We start from the raw sequence: 24,585 nt of genomic DNA, 5'->3' as shown, positions 1-24,585 counted from the left end.
TAAATATCAAAATATTTACTAAGGATTGTCGATTCAATTAAGTTAGAATCTGACTGTAATGGGTTAAAATGAAGCGAACCGCTTACAATTTATGCCGCAAACGCGAGCAGCGACGTCGACGTCGGAGCTCGGCTTTCATTACAGCAAAAAGATCGCGAATTCTGCCGAGCCCAGAATCTGGCAGCGCAGTCGCCAACGGCAGTGGAAGCTCATGATGAAGTTCATTAGCGACGGCGGCAGAAGAAATTCAGAACGAGGGTATAAAAGAACCCGGCTCCACTGACCATTGTAGCAAAAACTCTCACGATTCGGTTACGCGTGCGCCGACTCAAGCAGCGCCCCCTGAAAATCTATATCCTGGCGGCAGGATTAAGACAAATGTGAAAAAGTGTCACACGAAAGTTGAAGTGCAAACAAGAAAGTGCTAAACGACGCGAGAATCAAACTCACAAATAAGGACCTCACTCAAACTCCTTAAAGAAAGTGGTGAGTGCTGAAAAAAAAAAGCAGAGGTGCATAAACTGATACCTGACAATCCATAAAATACAACACGTAACAAACATTTTTTTGCCTTAACTGCTAATAAACTTGATTCAAACCAGATCCATGAATCAAAAATTGGCAAAGTTATGGTCAATAAAGTATAAAAATATGCATAAATATAATCAATTATTAAAATAAAATATAAAACCATAAATTGAAATTATTTTGCCATTGTTCAATGAGTTCAAGGGCCGGCTATTTAATATCATTTGCTTGCCCACTCAAAAACCGAAAACAAACCAGACAAATGATTGTTCTGTGAACTGCGAATGGGAACCTCTTTTTCGGTTGGCATTAATCTATTTTTATGTGCTCCCAAAACCTTTATCAAACTAAATGACCAGCCAGCTCCAAAAAAAAGGGACGGATGCAAAACCTCAGAAAATAGCAAACACTCAGGGGCTGAGGGCTTTTTAGGGCAAACTTTTAGCTCACGCATTCAATTCTGAAGGTCGCCAGCCATTTCACCGTGCAGTCAGTCGCCTTAAATGTAACAATGTAAAGTTTAATTGACACCATTGTTCCGGGCAACACTTTTTGCTCCATTTAACACAGCCCATAGATTGCGCCGAACGCGCTGACAGCTGAAACAGAAAAAAATCGAGAAGCAAGCCTGCTAAAAAATGTGGAAAAGATAACGAGCTTAGGGGAGTCGGGGGATCGGGGAATCCATACTCCTCCCGTCTTAGCCATGTCACTGGGCAAGTCCATCAGTCACTCGGACCCAGTGCGACACTTGTCAGTACACTGCAAACAAAAGCGCAAGCGTTCTTAGAGCCAAATGAGAGACTTTAATGTAACATAATAAGTCTAAGAACTCTTAGAACAATATACGCGGATTTTTCAAGTAGAGCCGAAGGACAAGTTAGGTCACATTTAAATTAGGCTAAAAGATATCCTTGTGAACTTTTTTTCTCGTGCATGCAAGGAATAGAAACAGTGGCGACCATCGCTGACCAGTCATCAATTCCAGTCACGTTGTTCAAATTATTATTATGCGCAAAATCGCAAAAGGATCTCTCACCCCAGTTACACTTGTAGTAGCCACTGCCTTTGGCCTGCCACTCGAGCAGACAATCAAGAAATTTAAATTTGATTCGTTGCGCAAACTGGCCAACATCAACAACAACAGCAAAAGCTGGCAAAGCGCACTCAAGTGTCAAATGTAAGGAGAGATAAGGCAAAAAGGAGGAGGCTCACACACTAGCACTACACTTCAATCGAAGGACGTTTTCCTTCTGCATTTCAACTTGACTTCTGGTCCGTGTTCGTGTCCGTGCCTTCCCGCCCACCTTCCGTTTCCCTTTCCATTTGCATTCCCTCTTCCCACCGCCTTAAATGCTCACTTTGTCAATTTGCTTGGCATTCCGCTTTAGTTTTGCAGCGATTCTCATAAATTAAATTGTTTGTCCCAGGACAACACTGACAGCGCCGAACGTTGACAACTCTTTTCCGCGGCGATTTATGTGTGGGCGTGGCCGAAACCCGACAATCCAATGCATCAAAGTCCGGGCAAAATAGATAAAACGCTCGCCGACAATGATCAATGCAATTATTGCTGGGACACTATTTCCCAGCAACAAATCAATGGTATATATTTAAAAACCTTCTATGAGGAATGAAATCTAAGGAATTTTAAATATTTTACTGATATTGTATGATGGATGTGATTGTTTATTCAAGGATTCTTAAGATAATCAAACGTTAGCAATCAATTCTTAGAACTTTCATCACAAAACATTATGTACTTATATTTCATAATTCAAAATATTTTTATCAGTTCATACCACAATGAGAGCCATGTGACCCTTGAACAAATATCCCATCACTTTCTACAGCTTTCGGTTCTTTTAAGTTTGGTTCGGATTCAAGAATCTGCATAGATAATATCACTGTGACAAGCTCCAAAAATGCTGTGAAAATTTGTTAATTTAAATTCCATACATTAGCCGGCGACAAATATACATATTAATAATATTTGCACAAGCTAAGAAGCGAGAAGTCCGAAAAAGAGCGCAAGAAAAGTGAAATGATATCGTTCGCCGGTCATTATGCATTCCGATGGCTATCTGGCCAGTTCACTTGCTCGGAAATTATGCTAATTTTATGTGTCAATTATCTGCCAATAAGAACGATGGGGGCTGAGATACTTTTGGGTTACTCGGCCAAATGGGGACGAGCCCTGAAGTGGCCGCTGCTCATGTGTAAACATGATTTGTGCCAGTCAAGTGGTCAGGTTCTCTTATTTTTCTGGGTCCCTTGCCCAAGGAATTTGCATATTTCGTTTGCTTTATGCAAATGAATTGGAATCTCCTCGACGAAGTTGAAAACTAGCCCGTTACAATAGAAGCGAGCCAATTAAGTAAGGCCGTAAATGCATTGTTTGGCTTTTTATGTCATTGGCCTAGTATCGAAAATTGTGATATCATAGCTGGTGCTATAATTATCCCAAACTTGTATAATCAATCGGAATGAAATATTTGCGCAAAGTGTCAAATTTCGCACATTCTTCAATTGCCTAGCTTGAAAAACTTTCTCCGCCCCAAGGCAAAAACATAATTTCACCGACTCATGATGCAATTTCAATTAGAATCAACCCAAGCGTACGAAAAGGCAAACAATCAAACAAACAAACACTAAAACGAAAAAATAACAAGCAACCAAAGAAGCAAGCAAACAAAGTTGGCCAACACAATCGCAGAAAAGAAGACAAATAAGCAAAACGCTCGAATTAAGCAACAATTCGACTTCAACTTGAACTCTAAAAGGCACGCGATTCACTCAATGATATAATCGATTAGATGAAGCCATTATCATCAAGCACACACGCCAACAGGTGCGCACTGAGAAAAAAGTTATACTCTTTAAAATGAGCTAATGTCAATAAAAAGCCGCAGCTATGACAGGGTGCTTAGTTTATGATCATCGGTACAAAAAAATGTAATTATTAAAAATTACTTTTGTGTTACATTATTCAATAAATTGTATGCCCAGTGCACACTGTAACTTAGTTACATTGAATATCAAATATTTCAGCATTGAAACTATTGATAGCAACTTGATATGCTTAAAGCCTAAATGATCCTTATACATGCAATGAAATATAAATTTAATTTTCAATCTATTCCACTGTATACAAATGTATCTTCAAGCCCAGTTGTAACTGTGTTAGCGCACCTTGTTTATGGGCGAAAGTCGTTTGATCGCCCGGCTCAGATAGAATGAAACTTCTGCAGAATCCAAGTGATTCGCAGGCCATTCTTCACCCATGAATCAGCATTTCCAGCAGACCAGCAGAAATCAAAGTAAGAGACAATCGGTATAAAAACTGTTACACTTAAATCAGCTTTTGTGGCCTGAAGTGCTTCGAGTGCTATGCAGACAAGCCACTCTGTTTGGCTATTTGCGTAGCAACAGCTTTGGGGCCCAGGAACTTATGCAACCAGAGTCGAGCAAATCTGCCAGCCAAATTACCATAAAATTTACATAAAAGCTTCCGTGTAAAATTTATTTAAAACAAATAAAAAGTAACATCGGCAAAAAGGTAAACAAAATGCACAAAATCCTGTGGACACTACATCTTTGGCTAGGCGGAAGCCCACAGAGGTTGTCTTGTTGGCCAGGCCATAAACATAAACATAAACATAAACTGCCGGGCTGTCCAGCAGTAGCAGACAACAATTGGCAACAGGTGTAGGCCAGGCCAAGACAAACCTTCGCCCAGGTCTTGCCCATGTTCTTGAGCCCTTATCTAATACATTCAAGCTGGGCTAAACTTTTAGACAACCAAAGAAGAGTATAATTTTCCACGAAATTTACAACGGCCTTTAGTTTTCCAGTTCTACATTCGTTTATAAGATATAAATATGTGTTTTATATAGAATACATATTTTGGGATCACAAATATAGAGTCTCCACTGTAGCAGAAGCGATGTGAAAGCACAAAGTCTCCAGCTGGAAGGAAGGGACAAGTGTGAAGCCGAGACCGGGACACGTGGTCCTCTATTTGAAACAGGTCTTAACTTGGCTTTGACAATTTGGGTTGCCCCCCGGAGAAGTCGGAAACGGTTCTGGGACGCCGTTGCCCGATTGTGTTATAGCATCACCAACGGATCCCATCCTATACCAAACCAACCCAAGACCATGCTATCCTGTTTGTCCGAAAGTCCGAGGGTTGTTGCTCAAGCCGTTGGCTTTTGTCTGTCAATTTTTGTGTTATTGTGGTACGCTTGTGAGATGAGGTTACTACGTGCAGGGTCCCCTTTTCCAATGCCTCTCAAGGCCTGTCATTGTGCAAATTTACAGTTTTCCGCTAGTAGAGTGGCTCCGTTTGGGGAAATCTACGAGATTGTGTGGCATCAAATGCGACACTAAAAAGACAAACACGTTTTGTATTGAGCCGAGAAATTCCCCTGGTAGCCGGACTCAAAATTAGCCGAATGAAAAGGTTGAAAGGTGGCCAGTGGCTAGAGAATGGTGGCTTCCTAGGCTTCCTGTGCTCCCTATCTGCAATTGGGCAGGAGCCAACTGTTGGCCATGTGAGGCCGAAATATAGCGAGGAGGAAATTAAGTAATTATGCACTTGACTGGCCGTTTTTACAACTGCCCAGGAGCCAATGTGCCGGCATGCCAGGCACTCCATTTGGGCCAGCCCTTTGCACTGACCAAAATTGGGTTGTCTTACCTAAGAATATAACTACGCAACTAACCTATATGTTAGATTTTATTAGTTAGCTTGCTTAGATTGTTCTCTGCTTTTATTGGGAAATTTTAGTTCTGTTCATTACTTTTCTTGCAAATTATCTAATCGTATACACTTGCCAGTTGAGTTTAATGTTTCATTATGAAGCCATTATTTTTAGCAGTGTAAAAAGCCTTCTCGCACATATTTTCACCAGTCCCAGATGCAGTTGTAGTGGCTATCTAAGTCCCATTTCCAGTCCCTGGCCTTATGCAGATACCAATACCAATTTCAGTGGGTTCCACCGAAAATGGACTGGCTCCATGTCCAAACACACACGAACTGCAGGCTGCTGCCATTGACGGAGCCAATATTGGCCCATTGGCATCATGTTCGATTTTGCAGACACAGCGACGTTTTGTCTTTAACTAAATTATAGCCAATGCCCATGGACACATGGATCGGAAGTGCAGGCACGGAAGAGGAAGCGGAAGTCGAGGACAAAAAGCCCAAAATGGCTTCTCCTTGGGCAACAGCTTTGGCTTTGGCTTTAGCTTTAGCAATAGCTCCAGCTCCAGCTCCAGTTTCATCTGGCTGAAATGTGCCAAAAACTGTCGGTGAACGAGTCCGGTGGTAGTCGGTGGTAGCCGATGGAAGCCGGTGGAAGCCTGCAACTGACGTGATATCACCCAACCTCAAGTTTTTGAGCCGGACCCGGGAATTTGGCCCCGCCCGGCAGTCAATAGTCAACTAAACTGCATCAAAACTGCCAGCCAAGTCAGTTGGCTCTCCCAGGGTCCGTCCGCCTGTTTCCCATCCGTAGCCATCTCCCTGTCTCTGGAGCGATATCGATATAAGGCATTACCTGCTAAACTGTTTGGCAGCATCGCACAGGTTGCGAATCGGCATCGGCATCGGAATCGGGCAGATCCAGGTGGAATCCGGCGGCGGAGAGTTGGAGGCGGCATGTCAAACAGTTTTGCAATTGTTTCGAAATTGTCTCTCGTGCAAATGCAATTTTCTTCAATTTCATTTGGGCGGAGGCGGTGGAGAAGTTGGTGCCATTGCCAGTTGGCAGTTGGCCTGGGTCAGGACTTGGACTCATCCGCACGGATACACCGCTGGTAAAAAAGGCCAAGTAAATTACGCAAGAACATTTTACTTCAAGGATGATTCCGTAAGATAAATTATGTGCAATCAGTTCGATTAAGCATCTAAAAGTTTGAAACGACTTAGTTCTTAGCTCTCACAGGTTAATTACAATTTTAATATCAAGTTGTCGCACTAATTTTTATTATCTTCAAGAAAGATAATTGCCTAATAGTTTTTTTGGTCTGTGTAAAAAAGCTGAAGCAGAGTTTAATCTATTACATAAAACAAATTGCAGATTTGCTCATGTTTTCCCTCAGCATGACATTTAAGTTACTCGATTCTTCCATTTGTTTGTTTGTTACTTTTTGCACTGGCTTACAAAGGGGGCGGTTTGGCTGGGGGTGGGCGTGGCACAGGTGGTAATGGAGACTTTGGCAGTCGGCCGATAAGCTTGATTTCTGTTCTGTCACAGCCCCATTCGGATTTATGTCCACCGACATGAGTGACCAAACAAATGGATCGTTTGGGATCTAGAAAAACATACAGATTAAGGAGACTTTTAATTTCCGGCATGATGTGTAAATAAGGGAGTATGGGCAAGGAAATTGGCTCTCAGAGATATTTAGATGAAGATTTTTTATTACAATTGATTAAGTCATGACACCCTTAAAATCCTTTTTTTTTTGTCCAATTTAATATCTTCCTCATCAAAATGCACTCCATCACCAACGAACAATTACGGGCTCAAAATGCAACAATTTTATTACACAAAGCTTATGGTCAGACTAACAAATATATCAAAGCTAAAAGCCTGGAACATTCGCAAAAATAGCAGAAAAACACAGACGAGGGGAGCGGCGCCACGCCCTCATCCCAAAATCCTGCCATGATGATCCCAGTGAGCTCCCCAATGAACAATGGTCCAATGTTGACATAATAAAACGCACATAACTACTGGGAAACGGGGGGCTGAAAGGACACAAGGGCGCAGATGCCACAAATTCCGATTTTCCACAAACACACACTGTGAAACACCCATATATGGTCAGTAAAAAATGTTATTAAAAAATATATCCCATAAAGAGCGTGGCAAAAAGAGTAGTGAAGGCTGAATGCTAGCTGGCTGGCTGGCTGGCAAAGTTGGAAATCATATAAAAGAGAAATCAATGCAAAACTATGGGATTTAAAAGCGCTTTAAATCGCCCAAGAATATGCAAGGCCATGGGTCATAAAATTGCGGTTTCATTACACAAAAAACCTCAACCATGACATGAAAGGATAGAGAAGAGACGGTATAAAATATGCTATTAAATCTACGTTGGAATGTTGGCAGCCACAAGAAAAATAGATGACACAAAAAATACCCGAAGAATCGGTCTCTTACTGACCACTCGATATATATATATTCCTATAGCCCGAGTAATTCAGAGTTAACGATGTGTAAATACTTAGGGGCTTAAAATGCAAAGACCGATGCCTCGACCGCAATTATGACAATACCATCAGTCTCTGCGAAGTGGATTTTTGGGGTGCAGTCCGAAGCGACCAATTACTTCTGGCCCGATGGCAATGATTTGTCCCCGGCTCCTGAAAACGCTAACGAAATTGCAACCTCTTTTGCTGCACAAATGAGCCACATTGTAGTGGTAAAAGGAAAAGGGGAACCGGCCGAGACAACTCTTAGACCACATGGACACAATTACCGACAACGACAATTACCCGCCGGCAATTTGCTGGCATTAACACCCATCGCACACGCAGGCTATGGCTTTTATAACTTCTTCAGAGCCGGGAAACTGAAAACTGAAAAGCTGAAAAACAGAAAAACAGAACAGAACCGAAGCGAACCGAACCGATGGACCAGAGGAGCAAAGGCTGTACCTGCATAAATTTATTATGACCGCGATGAGATTGCAACGACAGAAGGGCAAATACGACCTTGAGGAGCACCTGGATGGTCTACGTGATGCCCTTAGGGACAGGGCTTCGTTGCATTGTTACATTCCCCTCTTTAAGACCAACTCGGGCTCCATCATCATCATTAAAGCCTGGCCAATAAATTAGCAGCGTCCAAAGCGATTTGCTAAGGCTTTTATTGTCCGGCCAGCATCAGGTGTGGATGGCTAAAATTGAATTAAATGCCGATGCTCAAGGGAACTTAAAGAGAATCGTCATGTAAAGAAAAAATGCTCTAAAGATATTGTATTGAGGTCTCAAGAAATAGGTTCAGTTATAACTGAATGTATCTGAGCTATCTTGGCTGTTCCGGGTAGATACTTGATCTATTAAAATTAGTTTAACAATCATATATTCTTTTCTTTCTGTGCAACTTTTGCTTTTCTTGATACACAACTCAAAAACTCACCCAAGTCAGAGATCAAAGGGACTGCTCCTGAGCCCACAATAAACCAGCAAAAAAATATATATATACATCCTAGGGGCGTTTTTGAGCCTAGGCCATGAGCCACGCCTCTCCATTGCATGCCGCGTGATTTAATGAGTTCCACAGACACTGATTTATGCCTAATGACTGCGGCCTAAATTGTTCCGCCCTTACACAATCTGCCTTAACACCCGCCACCGAAATGGCCCAAATACATGTATGCAAATTAAGCAAGTCAAACAAATGCAAAACTAAATTGCTTGAAATAAAACTTTTTGGCAGATTTAAGCCGCACATCGAGGGGAAATGGGGGCCTCGGCCATCGGGCATCGGACATCGAGCTTGGGGCTTCGGGCTTCTGGCGCTGCAGAAGAATGAGAATCACATCAGAAGTGAGCAAAACAGATTTGTCACAAAACCACAACAGCCAGTAAATCAGCATAAAAGGCAAATGCAAGTCAAAACATTTCAGAAATTATGACCCCGGCCAAGGGCCGCTCAACTAAAGAGGGGAAAAGTGGGGGCCATCGGGTTGTCTGCCGCAAGTCCAAGCCGCAAACTGAATGGGCCAGCGAGGAGCGGGGAGTGGCTGGTTTCCAATGGGCGTGGACTCGGATTCGTATTGGGGTTTGGGCTTGGGTGCTTCTGAGCGGATTGGGGACTGGGCCAATGATAATTGCCAATGCTGTGGCCGAAGAAGCACATTCCCATGCGAATCGCATTCCCGAAATTTAACAACAGTCTCCTGAATCGAAGTCAGGAATCAAATGCATACCCTTTTGGGCATTTAGTATTTCTTATAAAATCGTATTTTTATAAAATCCTGTTAAAATTAAATTTATTATAAGATTATAAGGTTTATTCTGAAGCAATAATTGTTACTTTTATTCTAAAGCTCAACCCTTTGAATGCTCAATCTATCAAAAAAGATAGTACAAAGCTAAAGTCCAGAAATTGTATCCCCTAAGACATGATTAGACCCCTTAACTGAAAATGATAAGACTGATGCTGTCGCAATATCGACTTGCAGATGTGATACCCAAAGAAAGCGTATGAAAGCAGTAAAAAGAAGTCGGAGGAAAACCCTGTGTCCAAAGCTCTGAATCCGAAAGGCACATACTAAAGCCGACGAGTGTCTGTGAAGTAGCTGCAGCAGCAGAAGCAGCAGCTGAATTTCATAAATGCAATAATTGCTGCTCCAGCTGTGTGTGTGTTTGCTGTGCATTAGTGTGCGTCTGTGTCTGGATGCATGCAGAAAAGATGCAAATCAGACGGACAGCTGGACAACGGCAGACGAACGAGCTCACTCTCGTAAGCATAAATAAGTCGTCTGAACCGCCTCCCAAACCACGCCAAAAATCTAACGAGACCGTATTCATTACAACCGAAAGAGCGACCATGCACTCAGAGAAATAAGATGTGCTAGTATCATAGATATTCAATATATAAACATTAATGAATAATAGATAGTCTTGAAATAGTTTTCTGCGATCCTGCTAACTTAGTACTTCAATTTCTGTCTTAGTAAAATGTATTTAACTGATAACTATTTTTTTTTTTTGCCGCATACAATTCTGCTGCCCATCTTGGCCAACTAGAAATGGTTAAAAAGGGTTGGTGAGTGGAGGGAAGGGACAAGGGCATAACAAACAGCTTGTTGTTGGCCGGCTCAGTTGGGCAGACATCGGAGTAGCAGTGGTCCACTGACACTTCCGTTTAGGCTTTGTTTTTTCTTGTTCTCCGCTCTGTTATAACTCATGCTTGCAAAAACAAAGCAATTAAAAGCTTTAACTTAAAGTACAACATCACATTTGTTTTACTCCACAGCAAGAGCACATGAATTTATGCAAATACAGTGGATATTTGCTTAAATCCGCCAACTGACTCTTGTTCGAAAAGTTTGAACACGTTCTTTTGTTTTTTTTTTTTTGCTCTTAGTATTAAAAGCCCACTCATTAATCATATAAATTATTCATACGGAGTATACATAAACTGAAACTATATTTAACAATTGTTGTTCAATTCAGCCTTAAGTGCTAATAGTGCTCACTGTATTTTTGAGCATGCAATTTTCATGCCTTTATTTATTTATGGTTGGCCAGTCTGATGCTTATTAAATAGTTTTGCATTCGAAATTTATTTCGGTCAAAAATCTCCTTTTTGGGGAGCAATAATTTTTGGCTTTTGGCACACGTTTCACACACGCACACACTTTGCAGGCATTTGACTTTTAAAAGTCGAGTGCGTTTCTATTTCAATTTATGGATATAAATATAGCATACATGTTCTGTTCACTGCCATTCTGGACTTTTAATTGAGGCAAATATCATTTAAGAGCATAAAGATGGAATTGGAGTGTGTTTGCCGAATTAGACGGTAAATTCAAACCGACTTGGGATTTAAATGTATTCAAATAATTGAATGGAATATTATGTACACGTACGTTTGTATTCAAGAGCAGCTCGAAATCTAGCCCATTTCTGTGTTGGTATTTCAGGCAATTCTGTGGTAAGGGGGAGGCCATGGAAAATTCTGTGGAAATGACAGGGCGTGTCAAGTCCTGCCAAACAAAACGCACACATGCGTGGGGGTTTCACCCATTTCCCCACTTCATGCTACTTAAACTTCAGCAAAATGTTCTGTCATTTTGACAACATTTCCCGACCGAAAGACAAAAACCCAAGAGGAGTGCGAGGAAAACTATCGTCATGAAGCCAAGTATTAAGCGACGTGAGCGCTGGCGAGCAGAGAAAAAAGCGCCGGGAAAATTGTGAAAACCAAGAAAAACTAACATAACTGCAAAGCGAAAATGTGCTTCAGCAATAATAGATTCCCACACACCAAAAGATGGGGGTTTGTGTTTGTGTTCCACGCAAAGTGCAGATCAAATGCAGTTAACTAGCTTGTTGACATCTTCACACACAATTTGCTGACAAACACAAACAAACAGATTCAAGCTCTTTCACCATTTTTTTTCTTTTCCGGTCGCCTTTGTTTCACTGGCGTTTACTTGAGCCAAGAGTTTGGCCAAGAGTTTGCATCTGAAGTGGTTTCCACTTCATAGTTACCAGATAAAATTCCAACAGAAGAAAAATATCTTTAACAATCAATAATATTGTATATATATTCAAAAATCAACTAACACCATCTACAAGTTATCAACATTTCCAGTGTCTTTCTATTGTAACGCACATTGAGATGTAAAGATTCATCGCTTAATTTTCGTACAAGTTTCAAAAGCTAAACCCATCATAACACCATAACCAAATTAGTTATGTTTTTCTGGATATTCCTTGGTGTACCAACACCATTTGAAACCGCTACGTGTATATATAAATAAATGTGTGAGCGTGCGGTATACGAATTTATTTTTCATATGTTAAGTAAAATGAAGAAAAACAATGTTGTTGGCCAAAAGGATTGCTCCGGTGCCATGCGATTGCTACGTGCGTTTGCAACACATTGCAGCATAAACACCCAGAACTCCCCCACTCATCAGCCACCCTCTGACCCCCCAGAAGCGGTCGTGTCCCCCAATGGGGGCACTCATGCAAAAGTAAACGATTTTTAAATGTAATTCCACAAATGGCCCGGCAGAAACTTTCTGATTCGTCTGGCATTGTCGCAAGCAAGTTGTCAAAATATATTATATAGCCAGATTAAAATTTTATGCCCAGGCAAAGATAAAATTTTTAAAAGCATTTTGATTTGCCCAGCACACACCTGGGGGCTCAAGACATAAATCGTTCCATGGAAAATGCATGCCAGTCCATATCAAAAAATGGCATCACGAAATATTTGTATCCTGTAACCGTTTGACAGTCTGCATTCACGGCTACCTCACATTTCAGTGCAGGCATTCAATCTCATCCCGAGTAGGGATTGCCGAGGATTACGAATCCCAGCTACAGCTGCACCGGAAGTTAGCCAAGTCCAGTTCTTGACCCCCACATAAGTCCAGGAAACTGTTGCTGCATGCCACATGGCAGCCAGACGCACAGACATTCGCATTCGCATAGTTTTGCGGCCTGCATGCCAAAAAGGTGCCCGCTCCCAGGACCTTCGGCAGGAAAAAGAAAGCTTCTCGCATACCCTTGCTATAGTTGGAACGGAAGCACTGAAAAAAAATGACTATTATATCAATATAATAGAATTTTATATAATTAGAACTACCTTTGTATAGTGATGACAAATAACTTTAAAATTTAAAAGTGATTTATGCTAGCAGCTATAATTTGAAAGTATTGCATGTAGTCCCGACTTTTTGTTTCTGTATAGGGAGTGTCATGTAACTGACTTGCCCCAATTGTATTTCCATTGCAAAGTCGTGTGGGTCATTGCGGTTCAAGAGACCAAATAAAATTCCTCTACAACTCACTAAAGGCTCTTGTTTAGTATTCAAAGCTCTGCATTGTGCTGGCCAGCGAATGCAGTGCATTTCCTAGGTCACCTATGTACGAGTACTTTCTTTGGATTTTTCTACGTGAAAATCGCAGTCTTCGATTATGGAACGTTGCATACTTGGTCGAACACATGGCATGCACAAAATTTCAGAAATATGCCGTGCCAGTTCGTGTGTGTGTATCTGGTGTCTTGTGTGAGTGTACATATTCGCATCCGCATCCGTATGCGTATCTGCGAGATTGCCTACTGAAACTCATTTTTTGTTCTCTTCGTCCCAGACGAAAGTCAGTCAATGATACAAACAACAGAAGGGCGAATGGGGAAATGGGGAAACAACAGGAAAAAGTCGTAGCCAAAAGCCAAAGCAATGCAATAAACGTAATTACAATTGAAACGTCCCTGGATGAGAGTTGGTTAAGGGACCCAATAACAACAACATGTTTGTCAACTGGCATACATTGGAATTTATCAATAATTCCCATACAGACGGCTCCGTAGTCCTCTCCTTTGGCAATTACACACACGAATTGGTCCTGGACTCATGCTCCTGTTCCTTTGAGTCCTTCTTTTTTCCAGAACAACCAATACAATGTTCAGTGCACGTGTTCATATCCATTCCGAACATATCCAACTGCCGGGCCGTATTTCATTGAATCGCCTGCAGTTGTGGCACCTAAAGGGACTTTGTGTTCATTTCGATACTCAAATAAATATAATTTATCGACCAAACTTGAAGCTGTTGAATATCGTTTAGTTATATAATACCAAACATGCAATTAAAAAAAGCAATAATTAATACAAATTTAGTTAGCATTTTGCAGTCATCATTCTATATATTTATGCTATCATTCTGTTTGCAATTATGTTTAGAGTATTTACTCACATTGTTATAACATGCACTTGTATGACCAGCATTTGGCTGTAAACTAAACAATTTGTTGCAAATAATGGTCAGCTTTAAGCTGTTATTTTAGTTGTGTTGCAAAAGGACATTTCCTGGGGGCTTAATCAACAATGTGTGTTTTCCCTGACTGAGCAAAAATGAAATCTTAAGCGTTAACAGCCATTTTTATTTTATTCTGTCCTCTTTTATTTTTGTTGATCTCCTAATACTGCATTGATACAGGAAATTCAATTAAAACTGCCAAGAATGCTACCAATTGTTTGGCGGAATGAAGGAGATTGAGATGAAAGGCAATCCCTTGGAATAGCTCTCTCTCTAAAACGAACGACTGAACTGTTTGATTTCCTTAAAGTTTACATAGTTCGTGAACGCTTTATATAGAACTGGCCTTAAATAATGAAATCTCAAAATTGCAAGAGCTTTACAGGAGGTGCTTCAATTCATTGCCTTAAAGACTGAAGCTGACAATTGATGTTGCTGCTGCGATTGCTGAATTTGCCAGCTTTTTGCCTGCAGCATCTGACAAGCAAAGGTGGCCAGCACCGCAAACTCCCGCGGGCAACATGGACAAGTTTTCCCGCGACTCCAGGGGGTCTTACGGGTTGCAAGCGGGGCGATGAGTGGGTTGAACAGGCCTACAATGCTGGCCAAGTGAAAACAAGCGTGAACAGATCCCGCCCACAACAAAAAACAGGATGCAGTGCTGCCCCGTGCATCCTGCGCCTTTGGCGGTTGCCTTACTGCCCGAAACTGCGACTGCCACTCGAATTTTGAATTACGGCCAGGATGGGCTGGCCGCGTGTTTAGATCCACTTCCCGGCTGCCTTTGAAAGTTTTATGCCCTCACCCATCCGCCATTTGCTGGCAACTTTGCAACTGTACATAAATTTAATTTCGTTTTATGAGGAGGCGCAGCTACATCTTTCAGAACTTATAGCACACGCACACTCGAAAGGACACTCGAATTCGCCATAAAATCGACAAGAAAAACGATTCAAAATATAAAATCATTTTGAAAATGTCTAAAAATATATAAATAAATACGAATTACATTCTTGATTGCTCTGTAAACTCCACTCATAAGAATAACATTACTTGTGAATCCAACAACTTCAATTATATTTTATTGATATCACAGTTTGTATGTTGATATATTTTTTATTTATAATAAAGTTCATTAGCTTAAGCACATGTATTTTCCCGATCGATTTTGCTCCGTGTATGCACCACTAATGCAATTTTATTTCTCGCTCTGCCATTTTTCATTGCAGCTAGCCCTTGGCCATTTTGCACAGTTTTCTTTTTGGGCGGCGCTTTTCGGGGGAAACTGTTTCGGTGAGTTAAGTATGAATTATGTTGTTTTAGCGCGGCGCTTCTGAGTTTGAAAACTTATTGAAATATGCGATGGTCGTGGAAGGAGCCAACTTGTGTGTGTCCTTTCGAGCTTAATTGAAAGTTCGGGCCCACTCGAGCGATATATATGTGGCAATATGGAGGTGGAAAAGTTTTGCCTGGCTGTAAATTAGCGACAGCTGTTGTGTTGGCCAAAAAGGTAACTGAATTTCCCAGGGCAGCCGTTCAATTGAATTTCCCGCATTCACATTTCACGCAACCACAAAATGTTTGTCAATCAGCAGAAGGAAGAGCGGTGAGTCTGCGGCTGACATTTGGAAACCCGAAAATCACGCTCACCATCAGTCACATGTAGAAGTTCTATCTTCATCCTGTGAGAACTTTTCACGCACAACAAATTTTGCTAGTGGAAAACAAGTCTGAGGAAAGGAAGTGCAGAGAAAAAATCTAACGAACGCCAGAAATCTTTTGCAGCTGCTCATAAAAATGTCAGAAAATGTCCCCATCCTCGGGAGTTGAAGTTGCAGTTGCTTTTGTGAGCAATTTGTTATTCGATTTTTATATGGCCATGCAAAACTTGAACAGTGGAAACTTTGCCCCAGCCAGAAGTGGAAACTGAAATAGAAATAGAAGTCGAGGAAGAAGATGTGGTGGCAGTGACTTGGCTGGCACCACGGAAATGGCTTGAAATTGTCAGCTGCGCAATGATGCACATTAAGTGTCAAGTGCCAAAAGTTGTTGACAACAACACGAGTGAGGAATAGAGCTATCCGCCATCGACATCCATCGTGTCATTCCCCCCAGATGCACTCCTAATATTTATTTATTATTTATTCTCTCCGCCACTTTGCTCATTCAATTTTATTTGGGATTCCCAAACGTGATGCTTTGTGTAAGCAAATTCCACGAGGCCCAAAACCCCACCCACTTGTGGTTAAAGCTTCGGTACAACAATGATGCAATGAGGGCATGCTGTCGCCAATCTGGATATTTATTTACATTTACAATTCATCTTTTTAGCTGACGGAATTTCACGGCGCTCTACGTGCTCCCCTTTGATATTCGTCAAAATCCAATATGTTTTTATAACTCCTTCGCGGACTGAGTTGCATTCGGATTATATGTTTGGAGTGCAAATAGGAAAACAGTTTGCATTTAAGCTCATACGTTTTCATCGATAATCGAAAATAAAAAAAAAAGTGTCACAGTGAAAATCACTTTTCTTCCGGGCACAAACATGAGTTCTCCCCTTCTTCCAAGCTCATTCAATTGGAAAAGTTGTAAAATCAACAAGTCATTGGCAAACAGCCGCCCAGACGACAGCGTAAAAAACATTGCTGTTAAAATATTTTGCTTATTTGCATACAAAAATACACACAGTGCAGTGAGATACGTATAAAGAATGGGGTTGCATATCTATCTACATTCGGAAAAAATTTTTATGTTTTAAATAAACTCTAAAAGTATATAACTTAAAATAAAAAAGATTCAAACTCCCTTAATAAGCTTTACAAGTAAATGACACAATATATTATAAATGAATACAGCAACACAATATTGGAGTCCCAAAATATCTAAAGAATTAAAGGACATAACATTTTTTTTTATTGCCAATATTTTGCTGCAAATTTTTATAAACCATTTCGCATCATTTGGAGTCGATCCGAATTAGTTGTGCTAATTTCCACCTGGTTAGAAATCTACATACAATTTTGCTCCGTGCCGACAAACCCGTGGGTAAGCAAACAGTTGCTGCCGGGACTGGAAATGGCTCCAGGTGGACGTGGACTGAGTGCCGGAATGCCAGACTGACGGACGGACTGGCAGTCAGTCAGGTGGCTGATGCTGCTCAAGTGCTTGAAAGAGCTCCATGGCTGGCAGCAGTGCAGAAATAACTATATTTAGAACCGGAAACGGAACCAAGCGCATCCATATGTGCTGGTGGAGCTGAAGCTTTTCTGGCAATTGAAACTGCCTGGATTGTATTTGCTATTGAAAAACATAGGAGGACGATTGGAGAGGATCGGAAGTCCGTTTCCGAAAAAAGCATTCCCGGCGAGTGCCAACATCAAATGAGCCGAGAAGAGTCGAGCATATTTCAAAGGGATTTATTTGGCCAACTTCAAGCCAAACACTTTGTTAATTCCATTTTTCTGGCCAGACTCAGCAATTTTGAATGAATGAGGGCTTAGCTTTTGAAATCAATAAGCCAGTTTAAATATCACACATACGCTATTGCACACAGCTTTGTTTTGCTAAATCAAATCATGACAATAATAGTATTACATTGAGTCAAAATATACCCTTTACACATATATTTGTATTCAATTTTAAGATTTTAGATTTACCCAGCAATAAAATAACAATTAAAAACATCATTTTAACATTTCAAAAAATTAAAAATATATATTTTTCCCAATTTATTGCTAAAAATATATATTTTGCAATGTTAAATCATTTTAGAAACAACACTAACATCGTTTTGGTTATTTTAAAAGCCAAACATGAAGGGGGTCTAAATGACAGTTAACTTTTTGTTTTGCAAATGCCAGGCGGCCGGACGGCGAACATTTTTTGCAATTCTTGTGCAAATGATGCCCTACGGAAGAGCTGGACACACGGCTCACGGCGCACATGTACTCGGGGAAAACTGGGAAATCGGGAAAAAGGGGAATATGGGAAAATGGGAGGAGGCTGGATGGCGCGCGTATCCGCAGAATCAATGTTAAGCTTGTAACGTGCAAAAGTTAATGCCCAGCACGGCCAAAAGAGCAGCAAAAACTGACCACACGGGGCGGCCACCAGAAGCGCAACTAAAAAGCCAAAGCGGAAAATGGACCCAAAACAACGAAATGCCGCCAAAGCATATATATGTGCAGAATATATATGCAAAACAAAACCAACCGCGAAAATAATCAACGAGACGTAAAAATGCTGCCATATTTAATAGGAAATTGTGTGTGTACAGAAGGAACAATGCAACTAAAAATTATAAATGCAAAAACGATGCTCAAAACTCCATGAAAACCGAATGAAAATCGAAAAAGTAAACTTCGCATGAATAGATATTGCTCCTACATACATATGTATATATATGAGTGACATAGTCCGGCGAACAAGGGCATCAAAAAGAGCAGCTATCGTGTACAATATTTGGCTACACAACTTGAATTGGCATTGTTTTTGGCCGCCATTGTTGCATTTTTGTTGTCATTTTTAAGCCAATTTCCGTTCAATTTGACGCTTCCGCTGCGCTTTGCCACACTCCATAAATATCAAATTCTTAAACGAAAGAGGTCTTGAAAAATGCAGCAATAATTAAATTTAACAGAGACTGCTCGGATAAGTTTCTTTAAAATAAATAATTTGCTATTTGTCAAAATGTGAAATAAAATAAACAACCGAATGCAATGAAATGCTAAGCAAATCCAATCAAATTGTCTGTTAATTGCAATGACAGTCGGAAAATGGCAATGATAAACATTCTGCCAGGGCAATAAAACACTCGATTGGATTGCTTAATTTTATTGCAAGTAATCGAACTGGGAAAGCTAGTTCCTGCAGATGGAAATTATTTTTCCCTTCTAATTTCTGTTGGCCGATTACGAACACTAAATTTGTCCCAAAGAAAAATAATCAAAGGACTTTAATTTAACTTCATGCAGAGTTAAAAAAAACATATTTTAAACATCTATTGCGCATGCTTTTTTAGTTATTCCAATTCCGCTTAAAATGTTACTGAAAAATAACAAACAGGCCACCAGCCCCGATATAAATGCATGACAGACAAATATAAACATATCAAGTTTATTTTACGCAATTGCACTTTATAAAATCTAACAAAATTCAAACGGAAAACGGAAGAGCTAGAGGGCGGATAGGTATAACATATGAAAAAGCCGACTGCATGAGTAAGCAAAAAGCCACAAAAATAGATTTTATTTTTTGTTTTTGATTGGTAAGGGAGTTAGTGAAATTCACTTGAAGTAAACTGAAAAGTTCACTTTGTTGTAGGATCAAAGGGCTTCAAAATTTTTAACTGAATGCTTTTCCTAATTGAAGTATAGGTTTCCTGCTACTCAGCTTTTTCCGGTTTAATTGAGCAGGTTGAGCACGTGTAGAGAGAAATAAATTTACATTTTTGAACTTTAAATCCTTATAGTTTTGAAGAAAAAGCTTTATTTACAAACGTATGGGGATGGACCCTTTTGCTGAACCAGGCCCTCAATCTCATGGCCAGAAAACAATGTCCTTCGTGCCATCAGATCCATGCACAATGATCCCAAATGCTGTTAGCGGGGGATATGCACTCTTGTTGTCCCAAATATGGGGAGTATTTGTTAATATTTTCACCCGATAGTCGATGACAGTTGCCGGACAATGTCAACAAGGCCGGCGAATTGCATAGGTCGCTGAAAATGGCAATATGTATGGTCCATTCAGCCAGGGGGCTTGGATGGATTGGATGGCTTGGATGGTATGGGGGCTATATGGCACACAGTTGTCACGCTGTTTGCCGGATAACCGTTATTATATCCTACTCCGCCTGGCTGTTTGCACGGTTGCACCGTCCCCGTTCGGACTTCGATCCATTTGACATTATAGCAACGCATCAACGGGCAGAGTTGGCAAACTTTCGCCCTCGCATAGGTCAGCAAATTAATACCCGAACTCCATCCAGAAGCCAAAACGAGGTCGCTGCGTTGCTCATCACCTTTGGTCGGTCATCGCAACTTTTAAATAAGCTCCATTTGGTGCGTTTTAATTAAAAATTGTGCCAGAAACTGCAGTTCGTTGACACTTGAAACAATTTACTTACCAACGTGGGTGAATTTATTCCCCCATTTGGTATTTCTAAGACAATATGTATTTCTAATATCAATAATATTTATTATCTATCTATAAATCATGCAAAAATATTTATGTATTAGATAAATTATGCTCTTTTCTGAGTGCAGAATTTGCACCAAAATTGACCGCTGGCTAAATGTGTGCCAGCGGAGCATTAAAGAAATTTCATTATAGCGCCAGATGGCTGGTGATCCAAACCTATGGCTGCGTGTTTAATGTTTGTACTTCCCACATATACACTCATATGCATATGAAAGCTTTATTATTCCAGTTTCTGCGAAAGTTTCGCTGCCCCATTAAAACCGAAAAGCGAAACATCTGCAGGCCACATAGTTTGAGGGCAAAGAATTTTAATAATTCATAATGAGATGCAGTTCGAAAAGTATTTTATTGGAAAAATCGCATCGCACGGGGTGTTGAAAATGAAAGGCAGCTTTGGATGGCCGAAGGTGGAAAAAGTTTATTCATTTTCGCAGCTAACACATATCGTTGCCTACTTATGCGGGCACGAACAAGACAAATGTGGGGGTGGCATGGCAACAACCCCTGGAACACACACACATGTTGAGCAAATATTATTGCCTTGTATTTCATTTTTATGTTGACTTGTGTCTCAGTTCCCTCCCTCAGCCCAACGAAAAAAGTGTTTATTTAGCGTGTTGCAGCAACACAAATAATTGTCGAACAGCATGTTGCACGCGTGAGTGTGTGTGTGTGTGTCTTCGTGGTTATTTACGATTCTCGTAAGACGCATAGATAAATATTAAGTATACGCAACATTGTCACGTCACAAACTAATGAAACATTGCCCAAGGCCTTGGAATGAAACGCTTCAGAATTTATGCTGATGGAAAACTTTAAACGATAAACCATCGATAAAAACCGAACGCTGTTAGTTTTTCGAAAAATTCAAACGGCAACAGCTGGGCGAACAAGGCAACCCAATGCATATATTGTGCCACCCATATATGTACACTGAACAAAATTTGACCTTTGGGCTTGGGCTTCTTTAATAAAGTATCTATGACTTTATTGTTTTATGACTCCAAGAGCTCCAATGTAGCCATTTTGAGTAAGGGATCAAGGTATAGTTTCGCATTTCATAAACTGTTTCTTTTGTGTAGTTACACATATACATGCATGCCTATCTATGTCTGTATTCCATCCACAAAAAGTTAGCTGCTAAAGGGAAAAAAGGGAACCGCTGTTCACGAAAACTCGCTGATGCTCTGCTGCTCCTGTCTGCCAGTGTCCATGTGCGCGTAAAGTCCATTAACATGAAAGGCAAACAAACAGGCAGCCAGGCCAGCGCACACTTTTGGACACTTCATAAACAAGCGGGCACAAAAAATGGGCCAAAACAAAGCAAGCCCCCGAAAAAGCGATATTCCAACTGCAGTTTACAGGCGAAAAACTTTCCAAGAAGAGTGTACACATTTTGAGCCAGAAATTTGTGGTGAAAAATTCGATTTTTGGCCACAAGCAAAACGTAAACCAAACCAGAATTATATTAATTGAAGCATACCAAAGGGTAGAATGCAGGTAGTGTACGAAAATACCATTCATTGATTTGGTTATTAATTGCGAGCAAACAGTGTCTAATGCAAGCCACTTGATTAAACGGAACATGTAATTTTACGACGAGAACTCATCAGTGTATTTCCTTTATATTTCAGGTGTCGGAAACTGAAGAACTTCCAAGGTTGCGGGCCCAAAAGGTAAGAGATCTGGGGCTAATTGAAGGGGGCAACTAAGGCAACTAGCAAATAGCTGGAATTCGGACAATTATTGTTTCCAGCATTGGTTAGGTCACGCCCTTAAGCCAATCAACTAAGTCAACAATACGCATACGCCATGTATGCCCAACATACACACGCAGGCTGACCCGACACGAAAATTCAAGGCTTAAAATCTAACCAAATAAAGGGATTGTGATTGTAAGGGGCAGCAGACTGACAATTATTATGGGAAATGTTTTTTGGCTCTGGGAACGTTTCATTGAATACAATGGCATTAACAACAATAACAAAGATGCGCACACAATCGAGCAAATATTTAGTGAAGGGAAATAATTTCTAATAGGTTTTCCTTCCAATTGAAAACGGATATTATGTCTGGATGAGGGTTCGTGTGAGCCTCTGTCTGTGTGTGTGTGTGTGTACCAAAGTGGCTGATTGTGTTTACGCAATGTTTGGTAGAATTACACACAACTCCATGCAAATATTTGCCCTTCCTTTTGGTTTGGGCTACAACTTTTTAATTAAATATATGTATATATACCCCGCACTACAGCTGCTAATCGATGGCTTGATAATAATAAAGAGTATATTGTTTCTCCATTTAATTTGACACAGTCCTTGGCTCTAAGTCGCTGCCCAGATCCAATGATTAGTTATGCAAAGCACAGACCAGGCAGTAATTTAACCCAAACTAATTTCCAACGGTGCAAAGTGAAGGGAGACCAAGAATTTAACCATCAACTGACGTTAAAGTTTGTCCGGGCGAAATAAAGCTGTTGAGTCGCATAAAAAAAAAACAGGAAAATGATTGTGAGCAAATATTCCGGGCGGCACGAAGTTCCTTCAGCTTCAAGGAACCAAGCTATATGCACACATGTGTGTTTATTTCACACCTGAAGTGTGATGAAAATATGACAACAGAACAGAAGCACATCCCACCTGAAGACAGGTGCCGAGTGAAAATTCTCCTGCTCTCTCGGCATCTTGAACGTGTGACTGTGGGGCATTCGTGCTTGAAGAGTTTTCTCCAGCGCTCAGCAAACAAACATAACTTGAAGCTTTTCTTTTGCACATTGCCATTCAGTTTTTGTGATTGCACTTCGAAAAACATCAACATAGTAAAGGTGTCCAGGACTATGTTGGTTTATTTTAGACAAACTGTTTCTATGCAGAAAATCAAATTTTTCTAAGGAATTCAAAACAAGGAGTAGTAACCAAACATAACTAAATTCAATAAAAACCTTACATCAGTGGCAAAATATTAAAAAAAAAAATATAACTAAACGTTTAAACTTATAATATTCATTAAATAGATATTATCGCACACCCCGGCTGAAATAATTATTTCCCAAGTGCATAGTCCTGGGAGTTTGCCCAACATTTCAGATATCTATATCAGGGTCGTTTGTTGATACCGATATTGTTTTCATTCATCGCCAGCACATTGATTGAAAATGCAAATAGCAAAAATAGTTGGCAAATATGAACAATCAGTTTGGCATTCAGTTCCCTACTGTTTGTCGTTATTCAATAGCAAGCAGCCTTCTAGTCCATTCCCAATAACTGACACTCGAATAATCTTTGCCCCTTCATCGTGATAATCAAGTTAATCGACAGCATTCCCCTGCAGACATCAAAAAATCCGACAAGTCACCAAAGTTTACCCAACCTTCAATCTTCATATTATGTTATTTCCCCCTATTTATAAGCATTAGCTCCATCATCCAATGGGAACTATATACACACGTGCAATAAAGAAAAAATGCTCATTTAATGCTGTATGAGAGCAAATATTTTTATGGCCTTGACAAATCAGTTTTCCTGGTATTTTTTATAATAAGCAGCATGACAAAACGCCAAACTCACCCACACAAAAGTCAATTGATTGGGCAGCTGACGAAATTCCTTAGGGGCAGAGGGCGAAGCTCTATGGCAAAAAATAGAAGCCGTGCAAAATTCATTCAAACATGGCCCAGATTGATTTTGGAAACGAAAAAAAGCACAGCAAGTCGTCGCACTACGTACATACAGTTGAAGTCAAGCTACTAGGATTATATGTACATTCAATTAGAGTAATGCTTATAAATATTATTCGACGGGAGTCTTGAACTTCTTTTAATTTGCGTTTTTAATATCTACTAAAGTGTTCTAAGCTATTTTCAGTATGAGATATTTTAATTGTAATACTACCAATTTGCCACTGGTTGTGTAAGGTCCCGGGATATATTTCAAACACACTCACGGGACGGCAAAGAAAAAAGACCAAATTTCGGTTGCCTTTTGTGAGTTGGTTCTCCTGTTGCGACAGCTACACGGCATTTATAAAAATCATACGCCCTGTTGTACCAGCAGCACACGTCAAAGTGCTGGTAGGACAAAAGGCAAACGGCAATATATTCGTATCGCTTGTCAGCCAACATGTTCGCGAACGATTTCCGCATACGTAATGTCGATTTTGACAAAAACTGTCACCTTCTCGGTGGAATCTGGTGGCTCATAAAAACATTGGCTTCTTGGCTGCTTGGTTCCGGAAGCGTTCGAAGTTCGACGCGCCAAATCAGAATGAATATCCATCATTAACAGGCCTAATCCACTTGCCGTCAATTCGTTGAAGTGTGAAGGATCCGCCCAGTTA

At 40.5% G+C, this 24,585-nt stretch overlaps 1 protein-coding gene across 2 annotated transcripts in view; it reads left to right on the top strand.

Annotated features, from left to right (window-relative positions):
- Nucleotides 1-298: 298 nt before the first annotated feature.
- The window catches only part of Mur89F (Mucin related 89F), a 49,136-nt gene continuing 24,849 nt past the window's right edge, over nt 299-24,585 (top strand). For both annotated transcript variants that reach the window (NM_142354.2, NM_001275733.1), the window contains exons 1-3: nt 299-486; nt 15,279-15,342; nt 21,888-21,929. The gene's annotated coding sequence lies outside the window, so the exon portion shown is untranslated. The remainder of the gene's footprint in view (nt 487-15,278; nt 15,343-21,887; nt 21,930-24,585) is intronic.

Source organism: Drosophila melanogaster, chromosome 3R (assembly GCF_000001215.4).
Source record: "Drosophila melanogaster chromosome 3R".
Classification (NCBI taxonomy): Eukaryota; Metazoa; Arthropoda; class Insecta; order Diptera; family Drosophilidae; genus Drosophila; species Drosophila melanogaster.
The sequence above is the reverse complement of the archived record's forward strand: the minus strand, read 5'-3'. Positions and strand labels throughout refer to the sequence as shown.